The sequence below is a fragment of the Aedes aegypti genome, chromosome 3, assembly GCF_002204515.2.
Source record: "Aedes aegypti strain LVP_AGWG chromosome 3, AaegL5.0 Primary Assembly, whole genome shotgun sequence".
Lineage (NCBI taxonomy): Eukaryota > Metazoa > Arthropoda > Insecta > Diptera > Culicidae > Aedes > Aedes aegypti.
The window spans coordinates 65,434,658-65,451,487 of record NC_035109.1 but is presented as its reverse complement, the minus strand read 5'-3'; the positions used below and the strand labels follow the sequence as shown (position 1 = coordinate 65,451,487).

General features: G+C 34.6%; 1 protein-coding gene across 3 annotated transcripts in view; it reads right to left on the bottom strand.

The window, feature by feature from the left end:
* The window catches only part of LOC5578798 (patched domain-containing protein 3), an 89,165-nt gene extending 77,811 nt beyond the window's left edge, over positions 1 to 11,354 (bottom strand). For all 3 annotated transcript variants that reach the window (XM_021855100.1, XM_021855101.1, XM_021855102.1), the window contains exon 1: positions 11,162 to 11,354. The gene's annotated coding sequence lies outside the window, so the exon portion shown is untranslated. The remainder of the gene's footprint in view (positions 1 to 11,161) is intronic.
* Between the last annotated feature and the right edge of the window lie 5,476 nt (positions 11,355 to 16,830).

Below are 16,830 nucleotides of genomic sequence, written 5' to 3'. Positions count from 1 at the left end.
TATGTCCCATTTGTGTTGGATTGATGTTCCTGGCCATCCGGCAATCGAAAACCCACATGAAGTTGGTATACGCCATGATACGACAAACGAGCAACCATGAAATACCACCCGGATGAGCTGCAAAGAACCCTGTAACCCAATCCCAACCTAGCCCTTCCTAAAAATATTTGTGACCACTAACCTCGAGCTGCCACGAGTACCCTGGCTCCAACCCGGACTAAACTTGGTACTTAAGAAGTTAAACAATTGTAAAAAAGTACAAAAATGAATCTCGGCTCCGTAAAGCGTTAAACGCGATAGAGCCTTAAATAAATAAATTGGTAAAAAAAAAACAAGTGCTAAATTTAATCCAAATCGGAGATGGTCGAGTTCTGTGACTGACCGATTTGACATGGAATCCGTCTGCTCTAACATCAAGATATATCTTAAATCTAACTACAACATACAAAAATTTTCAAAATATAAAGACATTAAAGTAATCACGTATGGCGAAATAAGGAACCACTATGTCCATAACTGGTACACTTACCCTAAAGAGACATATTCTTTAGCAGAAATATAAAGGATACGGAACTTTTTATTTTCTAAAATTAAATTTTGTATTTACTAAACTGTCATCTATTATCAGAATTGCGCAAAACTCTCATCCAGGAATTCAGGCCTAAGACCTAATTTGAAATTAGTATGTATCATTCAGCAATGTGCACTTTGGCGAATGTCCAAGTTACGGAACACTAGCATTTCTGACGACTCATTCGCAAAGCTCAAATACAATTCGAATTCATAGCTAAACGCTTGAACTCGGACATTTCAAGCGTGTGCTGGAATAAGGGCGTAAGTCGCATGATCGATTTCTCTTCATCGATCCTCTCTTTTGTGAATAAAGGTAACAAAATGCAAGTTTGTCAACAGTTTTTCACCACAGGACGCAAGATTGCATCGCTTCCAAGCGGTCTGAACTGAAAAAATGCTGACAAACCTGCATGTTGTTCCCTTTATTCACAGAAGAGAGGATTGATGAAGAGAAATCGATCATGCGACTTACGCCCTTATTCCAGCACACGCTTGATTTGTTTTTCAATTAAAACACTAAAATTCACATGTAGCTTAGAAGCTATGGTCAAGATTAGAGTCGCCATTTTCACAGCGCATTCAATTTAGTATGGAAGGATTTATAGAGAACTAGGATCGTAGTGTGCGCGTGAATTCAGCTCTCGTGCTTTTTTTTCGGTTCATCTGGTCATTTATTCCAACACCGAAGTTCTCCCGTAGAATTTAGTGTTATTTCAAGTGGCCACACTGTTATATACATATATATATATATATATATATATATATATATATATATATATATATATATATATATATATATATATATATATATATATATATATATATATATATATATATATATATATATATATATATATATATATATATATATATATATATATATATATATATATATATATATATATATATATATATATATATATATATATATATGCCTTGGCAATCGTTGCTAGTAGGAAGATGAATAAATTGATGTAGATGATTGGTACACCACGTGTTACCAAGGTGATGGTTTGATGATTGACATAAGGAGGATTGCACCTTTTATTTAAATGGGTTGTTGTGGTAAGTTTACGGTTATTAGTAAATTATGAGTATAAGATACTTGACATTAAGTGTGATAAAGAATCTATAAATAGTAAAGGTTTTTTTTTGCGAAACAATTTTGAACTGTAGCAGAATAAAAATAAGTTTGAGGTGATTATGTTTGTTATGTGAAAAAAAATGCTTCTTCGATAAAATACCCATTCAAGCATGAATTTGTCAACATCCTGCTGGCATACGGATTAAAGCTGAGCTGCAACTTTGTTGAGAGATTTCCAATTTATCCTTATCTTTTCAACATTGTATTTAATTTGGGGATTTTATATACATTCATCTTAAATGGTTGAATAATGGATGAGGGATCAGATTTAATTTTCTTTTCGTTTCAGAGAGCGAGTAATGGCGCTTAAGCCAAGGCTTTAAAACCAGAGCATACCAAACAAATATCTGTGTCCCATCCCAAGGCGAGAAAAACAGCAATGGAGTGTGCATTAATTAGTTTTATCCGCCACTTCCAACGAATACCTATTTCCCTTCAATGAAATGGTTGGTAAGGATGACCCCGTTTCCTCTCTTATAAAATTGAAAAGTTTTCGCTCATTATGTTATTAAGTCATTAGTGAATAACCTGATGGTCGTGATTTTTTTAATTATCTTCAAACTCAAGTCTGCACAGTATGCCTGGTCATTTTAATATTTGTATCATATTATCGATATAAATATCAATGTCGACAACAAAATACATGAACTATTTCCAGTATTTGCATGACGCTTTTCAATACTGGCTGTGCAAGCGCATAGATAGATAGATAGATAGAAGGATTTATAGAGATCTACCGTATTCAAGATTTCTATCCCTACGTGGATATTCAATCCGAAAAATATCGCTGGAAATTGTTATTGGACTAGACTAACTAGAAGATTAGAAATAAATTAAACACAAAATAATTTATTTCTAATTAATAATAATTTTAGGCTATAGGACCAGGCTTCATTACAGCGATGCAACAACGAATGTCAATTGACTTGCAATCTTGGACAAAATTGTAGAACATATAATTTCAATGATTTATTAGATTTTAAAACCTTGGGCTGACATTATGGTCAAACATATTTTACCATACAAACCTAAAATCGCGCAGAAAATGTCAAACGTTTGATTTGACCGAAATTTGTCTAAAGCTACTGAAAGTTATTACTTCGGTGTTTTATGGGAAATGGTAGGACCAGAAAGCAAGAAGTAGAAAATCAATCTATCCACAAATTATTTGCATGATGACATCAACAATTCTCCCGGAAACACAAAACACAAAATATCAGCTGAAGATTTTTTTGTTACAACACCTTCAAACTAATTAAAATAAAGAACTTGGAAATTGATCGCATTTAAACGTATTGAACTGTCGTGAATCGCAAGTCAGTCCCATCTTCATTTTGGAAAAAAATGAGGAAAAAACACCAAGTCGAAGGGTTCAATAATGAAAAGTAATCGCATGCCAGTCCCTTGTAGTAGTTAGGTTATCATTTTTTTTAAACTACCAGAGCCAACAAGGCCAAGCAGTAGCACTAGGGTAAAACTATTTTAAAAATCCAGCAAAAATTCATCATCGCAAACAAAGCTGGACCACTGTGGTCAACCACTTAAATTGTAAAAGTAATTACCTTATTAAAAACTAAGAAATAAAGAATAGAATGCAAAAAAAATGCCAGTCTCTTTGCAAATTTCCGCAAAACGAACAGTGTTTCGGTCGACTTTATATTTTCCTCGGGAAGGTAACGGAGTGAAAAACAAATTGTGGAAGTTTCATTGAGATCAAAACATGTTCCAATCTTCTGGATTTTTGTTTTTTAATATTTGTATGGGAAATGAGTTTGAAAATTTCTCAGTCAATTTTCTCAATGCCTACTTTTTACATATGGGAATGGGACTGACTTGCGATTCCCGGTAGTAAAGGTATCTTGAACATTGATATTTATGGTTTTCATAAATATTGTATTGTTGGTGGATGGGACATTTCGCATAAAGACGTTTCGCATAAGAACGTTTGGCATAAAGGACATTTGGCAAGAATTATATGCCTTCTTTAAAAGGCTACCTGTTCTTGAATGAAACTGCTTTATGCGAAACGTCCATTATGTCAAACGTCTTTATGCGAAACGTCTCCATGCGAAATGGGTCCCCCTCGTGTTGTTCAGAATCTTGCTATATTCAGATTCAAAGAAGAAAATTAAGTATGTAAAGTTGTTTTCGAAACAATAATCGTATTGACAAGAAATCAATTTCATCTAGAAATGGTATTTCCCGATTTTTAATTTTAGACTTGCTAAAGCACAAAAATTAAATCTGATAGAAAATTTCAGTTAATCCGTCGTACTTGGTTATAACATTTTAATTGCAAATATTTTTGAAGAAAACAGACCAGCGAAATTGAAAAAAAAAAACAATATAAATTTAACCCGAAATTACAGTACCAGAAATCCTATCAAATATGACGCTAGAATTATCAACCAAATTTCTTCGAAGAAATCTTCAGAGGTTTATTCAAAAACAAAGTTTTTAACATAAATCTGGTTGGGATTACAACAATTTTTCTAACAAGGCTTCCTTTAATATTTTTTTAACAAAGCAATTATCGGAAGGCTAAATTTTCAAACATAATTTTATTCAATCATCCTGAGGGTGATATACGCAAAACTGTTAGCAGGATTTAGACAGGCTTTTCACAAAATTTTAGTCCAGATTCTCAAAGAATTCCAGGAATAACATGGGCAGGATTCTCACAAAATCTTCATTGACTTCTAGCTAGGATTTTTTTTATCAAATTCTATACGTAATTTTGTAAAATTCTAGGCAAGGTTACTGTTAAACCCTAGGTAAGGTTTTGAGCAGGTTTTTTAAAATCCTGGACAGCATTTTCAAAAATTGCAAACTAGAATGCCAAAATTAATATTGGGTAAGATTTTGAAGGTATCCTAGGCTCGATTCTAGAAATCTCGAACATATTTATCGCTTAATTGTGAGCAAGATTTTCACAAAAGCTTGATCAGGATTTTGACACATTCTGGATCATAATACTAGGTGGGATTAGGGCGGAATTCTGAGAATGATTCTTATAATATCCTAAACATTATTCCCACAATATATTTGAATCGACCGTTTAAAAGGTGGTGAACAATGATGAGAGAGTGACGTCTGTTTGCATGTGATTATAGTATGATTGCGAGTAAGACTCATAATATATAGCAAGGCGCTTAGCAGCAAATGTCTTGTTTTCGATTTATCTTTGCTCCAAAAAATCCTTTGTTTACTGGCTCTTGACAGATTTCATGCGAATATTTGTGTATTATGATACCGTGGGGCAAGTGAGTAACAAAAATCGTATAGTTTAAGTTCTCTGAATAATAAAATATGAATAAATGAGGCCGTGTATATTTTTAAATTGACTCCCATCAATTATAAGCGGTATTTTATAATTGAATTTTGTGCAAAACTCCAGGCAAAAATATGGAAACAGTTTTGAAAAGCGACTCCCCCATTTTCATAAATAAATTGAAAAACAAACAGTTAGACTTAAATTTCAAAATAACTTTATCATTTGTTAAGGAGTCTCGCTAAACAATAACATGTCAACGATGAACATATTATTTTTGTCATAATTTGTTACTTCTTACATCATGGGACAGCATTGCATTGCATTTCTGTGTTGTAGAATTTCTACCGTCTGTAATTTATGAAAATCAGAAGTAACGTAGGATAATAGTATGTTCAGGCTTGATTTGATATTACGTAATATAGGCTCTCTTGATATCAGATATCATACATCTAGTTTTCTCTGGAAATAACAAGTATAACGTTTGATACCAAGATAACCTATAATACCTTATATCAGCTCTAGTGTGAACGTATCACAAATCCTCGGGAGAAATCATTTCTCGGAACTGAATCCTTCAAGAGTGAAAAGTATTTAGAACTTTTCATAGATGGATAGATCAAACCCTCTTTTTTCATTAGCTTTAACATCGACATGATAGAATCTCTGTGCAGTTTCTTAGATCGAAACTTTTTAAATAATTTTAAAGTTTTCTTTTTAGTCAGATGTTCAAAGTAGACATGTAAAACCGTAAAGTTTGGTGATATTTTTGAGATGTTCCATAGTTTCTATTACCTTTTAATTTAATGCTTCGACATTCAGCCTTACTAAGTATGGCTATTTAAAGAGCAAACACAATTTCAACCTCTAATAAGAAACTTTTCACTTACACCACGTGGTTACAAAATTGATGGTATTACAATTATGCTTTCTTGAGGTACACATCAAATAATTTTACAACTTTTTAATTTCACTTTAAAATTATTAGGAAGGGCAACTCCGATGTAGTAACGAAAATAATTCCCCGCATCATTTGTTCACCAAAAATATCAAAATAATATTGCACGCCATCAATTTGTTACGAAGTCATATTTGACAAGTAAACAAACGCTTTATTATGCTGTAATGGTTGATTTATTTTTTAATTTCTGGACTGTCGTAATGTTCTGAATGGCCTCGAAGGTTTACACATGAGTTTGAAACGTAATTTCATACCTACATTCACTAAAATATACAATTTGTTTTCACTTACCCAATTCACCCACTTACCCCGCGGTACCTTATATAATATGGCTCGCCACACAAAATTGTTTCTGCGATTTGGTCCGTGGTTCAAAAAGCTTGGGCTATAGAGGATTCTACTTAAAAAATAAGGCTTATCTATTAGTCAGAAATTATTTCATGAGGTTTACCGTAAGAAGTAAATAGGTCATACAGAGTATCACCGGCTCTACGTAGTTTTCTTCAGGAACTCAACTCGTTCATAAATTTATGATGTTTATTCCTTTAACAGTTACTCACAAAAAGGCAAAACTGTGAGAGGTTTTTAATCTTCATGTACCATAAAAGATAAAATAAAAGAAAATGTCTTCAATATTCGAATAAAAGATAATGGAATCTTTTTCTACAATCTAGTAGCTTAACCATATGTTATATCTTTTATTCTTACACACTTTGAACTGTGAAAAACCCCTGGGTCGTATGAGCAATGGGGCACAAGCTATTTCACTCAGTGTTACTTAAAAACCACAGATTTTAACACAGAATCCTTGCACATCCTTTCAGTCGGTACCGCAATCGTACATAAAATGGATTACCTGCTTTGCTCTTGCCCACAGTTGATAATCAGGAGTTTTCTCGTTTAATTTTGTATGGGGAAAGGCATCTAACTTCAAATATCTCGTAAATGAAAGCTTTAGCTTAGCTTAGACTGACTACACATATCAATGGTTGCTATTCCGTGATTGACCGAAGTCAGTGAAAATGCACAAAGAATCAACTAGAAGTTCAGCTGGGATTGGCCATAATCTTCTCCAGTGCGCATAATTCAGTGCCTCTATTTATACAAGGTCAATAACGGCGCCGGCCACGTCCTTGCAGTCAGGTGGGATTGAGGGAAGGAATGTTAGTGTGTAACCTTTGCTATTTGGAGACCGTGTTTGCCTCTGCATCTCCACAAAGGTTACTGGGAGGGATGTTTGTTAATGGAGAGGATCGTTGGGTCAAAGGATTCACTTTGATAAGCGATTAGACCATGATAAACAATGATTTGTGAGATATATACATGCTTATACGTAAATATAATTGTTCATATAATTTCTATGTAGATGAAAATTATGCCGACACTTGAGGTGACGAACCATTCAAAGTTTGTTGAACAAATACCTAAATGTAACATTCCTACAGCTGTCAGTACGAAAGCATGTGTTATTATATTTTACTCATTTGAAAAGAAACAAAAGACTCAATTGGTTGGGACATCATAGAACACTCTTATTCTTATGCCGACACTTACAGTGGCGAACCATCCAAAGTTTGTTGAATAAAATGAACCTTTCGCAAGTCTACACTTGTAGTGTCGAACCATTCAAAGTTTTTTTAATTACAAAAATAAAGGTATATAAGGGGTGTTCTGAAAAAAAAAAAAATGTTAAACATAAATAAATCATGAATCAGAGTTTGTGTCGGCACTCACAGTGACGAACCATCCATAGTTTGTTGAAACATCATATTTACATCCCACCATTGTAACGATTAAGTGTGCAGTCATACATATTTTATAGATTAGAAATAGTAGCATGAAACGAGCTCACCAATTGATCCGTTATCCTTGACTGAGCAGCCACAATCCACTTTCAGCTTCACTCGTTTGCTCGGCTAGCACTCAGAAAAAAAAAAAAAAATAGGCGCGCGACCCGAAAAAAAACACGGACGACAGCTCGGGCTTTCTTGACGCACTGCCCAGGAGCAAGCGTCAAGGTCGTCGAAAGATCAAAAAGAACGAACCGATCGCGGCACTTTTTAACTTACTCCAACCGAACTCCCCAAACACGCCACTTTTTCACTTACGAGATCGACGCGCGACATGTTTGATCCTACCCTCGTCGCTCGCTCCGGCAAAAGCAAGCGTCAAGGTCGAAAGATCAAGTAGTTCTGCTCAAATATCTCGTAAATGAAAGCTTTAATCGAGAAAATATTTGGTAGACGTGAAAGCCATAATCATTGCGCACAACCGTTATCAAATATTTTTTCGAAAATAGTTACACTGAACGAAATCTCCCGCCATATATTGAATGATTTTTGCCTCATCCGAGCCCCATACCTATTTTCAGACACATTCAAGATGATTTTCATCTTCGGTGAAATCATCTGTTTACAAATCGCACTGAATGGAAATCATCCTATCTTGAAAGTATTTTCATCCTTTCAAAAGATGCTTGATTTTGAATGATTTTCATACGTCAATGTAAACAACCCCCATCACATGCTTGGTATAAATAAAAATATTTAAATCGATTTCAAACAATAATAACGTCAATAGTTTTATACACATTCTATTTTATTGTAAGTTATCAACATCAAAAATTCTCAATAATCCAGGAATAATTGATCTCATGGCCGCATGAGCCGCAGGCACCTGCATGAAGCGGCTGCTGATGTGACTCCAGAATTTGAACGGAAGGCCTTGGGATTCACGATTTGTGTATTTTAAAGCAAGCTTGAAAGTGAGAAAACATAATTTCAATGGAAATAATTCTGGATAAATCCTTCACAAAATGCAATTACCTGTAAAATCCACGAGGCAAAACTTGAACCACCACGCTGCTGCCACCATATTTTCGGTAAACATTTCAAGAGTAATTTGACGTTTAGGATCGTTAGTTTTCCGTATGATATTTCAGTCGATAGTTGAATGATTTTTGATTAGGGACATGGTATAAAACAAAATCCGTCAATTATTGGATGTTACTCATTTGTGGTGTCTTAATTCAACTGTCTACTTATTGTCATACGGAATCACAGTAAAAGTCATTTCAGGATTGAATGATTTTTGTTCAGAAGTCGGTGGATGTGTCATATTCTTCAATAGTCATTCAAAATAAGGAATATGAATATTTACAGCCATGTATATTACAAATCATTCAATATAAGGAAGGAGCTTTCGTTCAGTGTAGATGCATTTCGCCATACAAATATTTTTCGAGTTACCTTTTAACGATTTTTCATGCGTATACACTAGCGCATGTGCGTCACGGTGTTACGAGTAGCAAATCAGGGCATGCATGAAACCGATTGAAAAGATTTTTTTCTAAGATTCCATTCTGAATACAAATTGAAAGTTTCTAAAGGTATTTTCTAAGGTTCCAGTTGAAACCTTTTGAAAATCCTAGGCAAAATAGTCCCAGGAATACATTTATATTTCTATCGAGATTATACATTCATGATATTACTAGAAATCCATAACTATTCCTCTTCACATCTTATGATTCTACTCGAAGAAGTCCACTTGGAATACTGTCAGGAATCACCTTGAAAGCCCGATAGGAATCCGTTTGGATTCGCTTCAAGATGTCTTTTTGAATTTAGTACCGATTTTTTCTTTCAAAAGTTTGTTATGATTCAATTTTGTATAAAATATGCTGAAGATATGATTTGCTTCACGAGTTTTTTGTGCATGAGGTGCGTAGCGAAAAACCGAAGTAATACTATCGGAACACAACACCGACAATCGCACTCGAGATCAAACTTTCCAAAAACCTTCTTAAAAATATAAAATCAAATTTGTTCATTTGATTCAAGAATATACATTGAAATGTAAAATATAAAGCGATTTAATTTTGGCGCAGATTTTTTTTTCGTACGACGAATGGATCATTAAAATAACCAAAACGGCCGCTATGGAAAGCATAGATAGCGCCACCGTAGTCTTGTGTGTTTGACAGAACAGCAATGCTGTCACAATGTTAAATCCCATATACAGTGGCGCCTTTGTTTTGATGCGGTGAGCATTTGCAAAAACTACCTTCAATGATCCATTGAAGTAAGGGCCCATTCACATATTTCATAACGCTAAAGGGGGTGGGTGGGTGTCTTCGCGATGTTACGGCTCATACAAAATTTCTGAAATATTCATACAAAAAGTGTTACGAGGGGGTGGGTGGGTGTCGAAAATGACCATTTTGAGCGTTATGAAATTTGTGAATAAACCCTAACAGTGCCAAATAATGATTAGGGGAAAAGCACAAATTTTCAACCCATCCATACGATTTTTCCCTACTTTGTATGGAAATCCGAAAATTGGCACAGAATTCTTGTAGGTCGAAAATTAGTGCTTTTCCCCTACGAACCATCAAAATACAAAAAGTAACGAGAGATATACGTCAATCGATGTTTGAGTACCGGTAAAAGAACGATATCAGTATCATTATTTCCTCGCTTCGACTGCATCGTTCTATCTCACATAGATAGATACGTTATCCATTGTAGCAACAAACTGATAAGATCGTCGTGCTCAACTCATTCCACCGAGTTTCACAATCAATCAAGGACATCGTCGGAAACACTGATGGGTGTCATTGATTGGTAAAGAGGTTGTATACTTGTACATATGAATAACGTCTACTATAGTTCAAGGGCCACGCGCTCTGCCCATATGTAATTACTTTCTACGTTTCTCTTTTCTTTATCCACACCGGTTAGTCTGTATTCTTTGTTAAGATGTGCAACGTGCAGAAATTGCATTCCGATACGTTGCAGCGGCTCTCATAACCAGCTTTAGGGCAAACCTGTTGAGAAAACTTGCCGTACATGAGGCACTGTATGCTTGTGGTTATGCAACTTCGTTCTTCATATCCTCATTATTGGCCATAGTTGTCGCTATTAAACCTTCACATTTATCACGAACTTCAATCCTTGGAACGTACGAGAACCACTAGCGTATCACTTTATCGATCTGTTGTGAATCATCCGTCTGGCGTGCTTTGTATATGTAACAAGAACATCACACAGAAACCAGCTGTTCGCATCCTCATATGCTCTACCAAGAAGAGCGTATCAACAGAAGTATAAACTCGCTTCGTTCCCGATTCTCGCCTCGCAATGAGCAATGTTCTAGCACTAGTATAAACAGGGAGTCGTCGCACAGCTCCTTTGAACAAATATCAAACACCAACCTATCTGTGCTCTGGGAATACACTTCTCCCTATCGCCTCCGACCACCGACCGAATTCTATTCACAAATAACAAATCGTCTCGTGCAACTCAGTGCGCAATCGCGATAACCGTCACCGAAGAAGCTAGATAGCACGGAAAACGCGTCCGCATCCGACGAAAGCCACTCAACAACTGGCGTGGTTCGGGAACCGATGGATCCGCGGCCCCGCGCCTTACGATGCGGCAATGTGGACGCCGCCGGTAAGGTTTATGTTGTTTTTGTATTGACCGAACCCGCGATGATTGATGCCGGCTGGCTGGTGCAATGGGGATCATGAATACGATTTGCGCGAACGATTTTCCTAGCGCCACCATCTAAGAACGCGGTGAGAACTGAAAAGTAACTGAAGGGTGGCCCATTTGAATACATTTTGAACAATGTGTCGTTTAGCCCTCAATTAATAGAAGCAGGGTTGGTAGCGAATAGTATTCTAAAGAAAAATAAATTGAGAGACTTCTTGCATGAAAAAAGATACCAAAAAAAAAAGACTAGATAGACTGCCAAAGACTAAAAACGTATCAAAAAGAGGCCAAACAGGAGCTAAAAAGATATCAACATGAAAACAAACTGTAATCAAAAAGAGACCAAAAACAAACCAAGAAAACAAAATATAAATCACACGGAATCAGGAGAATAAAGTTCTTATGAGGATTTGTCGAACAATCCAAGTGCCCACAACTGCATATTTGTAACATTTAACAAAAGTAGGCATTGAGTAAGTGGAATACCGTAATTTCGGGTGAAATTGATCACTTTTCACTGTTTTTCATGTCTGTTTTCTATAATGTTGCCAATTCCAAACAACTTAATGCAGGAAAACAAGTACGACGATGAGCCTCATTGGTTTGTATACTCAAATTTTCATACAGTTGTAATTTTAGTGCTCAAAATCGCCTCTAAAATAAAAAATCAAGGAATTCCATTTCGGGGTGAAATTGATCACCTGTCAAAACAATTATTATTAATTTTGAAAACAACTTTTCTTATTTAATTTGGGCCTCCTGAATCCAAATATGCTTGCCGAATTCTAAACAATGCAAAATTTATGGAAATAATAAACAATTAATTTTCAACAATACCGCAGAAAACGCCTAAATGTAGGCAATTTCCGAAGGAATTTATTGACATCTGTTAAAAATTCAATTATTACAACAAAATGAACAAATTGGTACGAATTTTGATGATAAAATTCGTTTTGGGGATATTTTTCAAGCATCCTTACAATTTTTCAGGTTGACACCATGTCCAAATCCTTGTTTAAAACTATAAGTTTATTAATGTCTGCAAATGCCACGCAGAACACGATTATGGAATTTTCTATTATTTTCATAGAAATAAACATTCCTTAACACAAAAAGCTTCACAACATGCAATTCGACAATAGTTAAGTGAACGTTGTTTCATTTACATAGGTTGCATTGATTTCTGTGCTCTATTAGAGGGAAATAAAATCGTGTGACACAGTGATCAATTTCACCCTACTGATCAATTTCACCCGAATTTACGGTACCAAGTGTGCGTTATATGGCAGTTTGTATGTCAGTATGGTATAAAATTTCGTTTACAGACGTTTGGCATAATATACATTTGACATAATCAGAAGTATATGCCTTCTTTAAAATGCTACCTATTCTTGTATGAAACTGCTTTATGCGAAACGTCCATTATGCCAAACGTCCGTATGCGAAAATTCCTTATGAGAAACGTCATTATGCGAAATGGATCACCCCCATTATGAGGTTCATGTACAATCTCAATGTGACTGTTATGCGATTACAATTACCAATGTAAAAAAACAACTTTGTATTTTTTTTTTCAAATTTTGTAGAAAAATCTCACATTATTCAGTAAGTTGATCGAAAGTTTTTATCATTTGATGACTCTCCACGGTAGTAACTCTAAATTTTCAGAAATGTCGAATGAGACAAATATGCAGTTATGGGCGGAATATGTATACATCGTTTAGTGTCTATTAAATTACACTGTTCGACAAAAAAATTTTTTTGGATGGATCAGGGACACGTTTATATGGGTCTTGAAGTGCAAGAAAAGTGTAGAAAGAGGTCGTTTTCAAATGATGCTGCACCTTTGGATTATTTTTTGATAGAGTTTGAAAATTTGGAATTTTTTATCACAAACAGTGTAATAAGATAAATATCAATATCTTTTGAAATTCAATTATTCCACCATTAAATTTGTCAAATCAATATTGTTTAGCACTGGATGACTTCAAGGAAACGTGCACTATTTCAGAAGAATATTGGCATCAATTTTGTACATGAATTTGGAATGTTAACGATCATTAAGCAAGTATGTGAGGATGTGCACCATATAAATGCTACTTTTTTCTATTTCACACATCTGGTTCATTATATAATAATTATTATAGGTTCAAGAAGACGTTTGATTAGGATTTGATTCTTTGCTCCATTAGATAAAGCAATGAGCAATGTAATCCAGTTCAATGGGATGTTTTCTTCAAATGGTTTTAGTTGTAAGCATATTGGAAACATAAAGAAGTCGACCATTAAGGTTAACATTAAACTCGTTTCCCATATGAGGCCAAACGTGTCCATTTATGAACCCCCATTTCCATATCCTCTAAACGAGTAGAAATGCTTTTCGATTAAGTGAAGAAACAATTTATCCATACATTTATGTTAAACAATTTCGCAAAACTTCACGTAATGTCTGTTTTTCTTTCTTTAAACAGGAAGACATAGAAAAACAAGTGTTTTACTCATTTAGTTTATACCGCAATTATTTTTGAAATTTGTTCTAAATATTAAAACTGAAAGTTTGATTAAAATTGCCGAAAAATTTGTGAAATGTAGAACCAAAAAAAAATCGGGAATGGTTTAACCAGAAATTGTTTCGTCTTACAAGTAAGAAGCAGGCATGTTACCACTAAATCAGTTTTCACAAATGAATAGTATGCACAATCTGAATCAAAAAGAGCTCATGCCTGCCTTAGGCTTTCGCAAAAAAAAAAAAAATGTGGCAATGTTGATTACTAAATTATTTGTTGCTATTTTTTCTGTAATTTTTCTAGGGATATTCTGATGAAAATGAATCTCACGATAAGTAAACTATACTTAATGAGTACCTATCAAAATATTTAGGATTCGCAAATAACAATGTTACCACATTTTTTTACATACGTCGTCTCCTGATAAACCAGCTAGCGCATGTAAGACCACTAACATGTCAGAGTCCAACCTATATAAATTTTGTATTTCAGCTGAGAGTTTATTAAACCAACCCGCCCATATAAACATATGATCACATATAAACACATCAATTTTCCGTAGTCGTATCTACGTTGAAATCAAATGTTACAGGATTACTTTGCTCATTGCTTTATCTAATGGAGCAAAGAATCAAATCCTAATAAAGCATCTTCTTGAACCTATAATAATTATTATATAATGAACCAGATGTGTGAAATAGAAAAAAAAAGTAGTATTTTTATGGTGCACATCCTCACATACTTGCTTAATGATCGTTAACATTCCAAAATCATGTACAAAATTGATGCCAATATTCTTCTGAAATAGGGCACGTTTCCCTGAAGTCATCCAGTGCTAAAAAATATTGATTTGACAAATTAAATGGTTGAATAATTGATTTTCAAAAATTATTGATATTTTTCTTATTACACTTTTTGTGATTAAAAATGCCAAATTTTCAAACTTTATCAAAAAATAATCCAAGGGTGCTGCAAAACATTTGAAATTGGCATCTTTCTACACTTTTCTTGCACTTCAAGACCCATAAAAACGCGTCCCTGATCCATCTAAAAAAACATTTTTTGTTGAACAGTGTTATCTCTAAACGATGTGGCAACCGTCTCGAAACCTCAACATTTGCTGGAAAAATAATAGAAACATATATTTTCCTTAAAATCTTACTCCCTTTTACCAGATTTCATCACTTTCCATAAGAAATCAAAGAAGGTGACGAATTCAGGAACCGAAATTAAAAACATGGCAAATACTGCAGGTGATCCAGTATTCGCCACCCTTATTTTCAATGCAAAACCATTGTTTCTGACGATTTGTGATCTGTTTCTGATTTTATTTTTCCTGCTAAACATGGATTGAGTTCGTTCAACGTACTCAAAAGCCTTTTAATTGATCTATAAAACATATTTTTCTTAGGGCGGTGAATACTGGTACACCTACTCTATAGAAGTTTTTTTTTTTAATTCCTTGTGACATTACGACAAGTATTACTGCTTGCATTACTGTAAGTAGAATTAGTTAGTTAGCAATTAGTTCTCTAACTTTGTCCGAAGCTTAACCAATTTATCAATTTAGCATCAAGATGTTAGTTTCTCATCTTTCCCTAAGCACTGTAAGGTAACGGTCGTATTTTGGAAGTGGTTTTGTGTTTTTGCCTCAATGGGTTACATGCATGCCCTGAATCGCTACTAGCCACATAGTAACGCACTGCGCTAGTGTTTATGTACGAAAAATCGCTAAAAGGTAACGCGAAAAATATTTGTATGACGAAATGCATCTAACGATTTATTTCTCGAAATTGGGAAGTTTTTTCGATAAAATATTTGGTACCGGTTGTACGTGATGATAATGACTATCACGCCTACCAAATATATTTTCGATTAATGCTTTCATTTATGAGTAATTTGAAGTTAGAAGTTAGAAACGAGAAAACTTCTGCTGATCAACTGTGGATAACAGCAAAGCAGGTAATCCATTGTAGTGTTCTGTTCTTCATTATCTTGGACACCCAGCATTTACATTTGATTGGAGACAAAGCTTAACCCTCTAATACCCAACCCCGCCTTTAGACGGGGTACATTTTGCAATTCGTGTATTTTTTCGTATCTCGGAAATCAAAATGATTTTATTGTTGGCTTAAACCTTGGCTCATAACACGCATATAAGGGAAGTTTTTTAAAGCTTTTGAAAGTTTTTTGTATTTTTGGGAAATGTTTGGAAACATGTATTTTTATATAACCTAAATGCCTGGGGTTAATATAAAATATGTGTAATACAAAAAATCGTATCTTTAATATTTTTCTACAAATAATCTATCACACAAGAAGAGCCTGATGGTATTGAAATAGTTTCAAACCTGGTTTTTCCGTTAGTTACACGGAAAGTAAAATATGCCGGAAAGTAAAATCATTGCCCAAAACGTGTTTAGAGTGATTTTAGATAACGAAAATATCATAGATCGAAAATAAAAATTTGGGTTTTAGAGGGTTAAGATACTTTTTGTTTAATATGCTATCAAATATCATCCAAAGAACGTGGTATTGTACGGCTACATGATAAATGTAAAATGATACTACATGTGTAAAAAATCAATATTTTTTATTTATATTACTTATAAAGCAAAACCTTAGTGCCAATCTAGCATATATTTTTATGTTCACCGTCATAAGGGGCTGCTTTATAACAAGGTTTATCACATGCTGATTATTAGGGGCCCAGATAGCCGTAGCGGTAAACGCGCAGCTATTCAGCATGACCATGCTGAGGGTCGTGGGTTCGAGTCTCGCTGGTCGAGGATCTTTTCGTAAAGGAAATTTTCTCGATTCCCAGGGCATAGAGTATCTTCGTATCGTCGATGGGGGTGACAATGGGTCTAGGGGTGAGA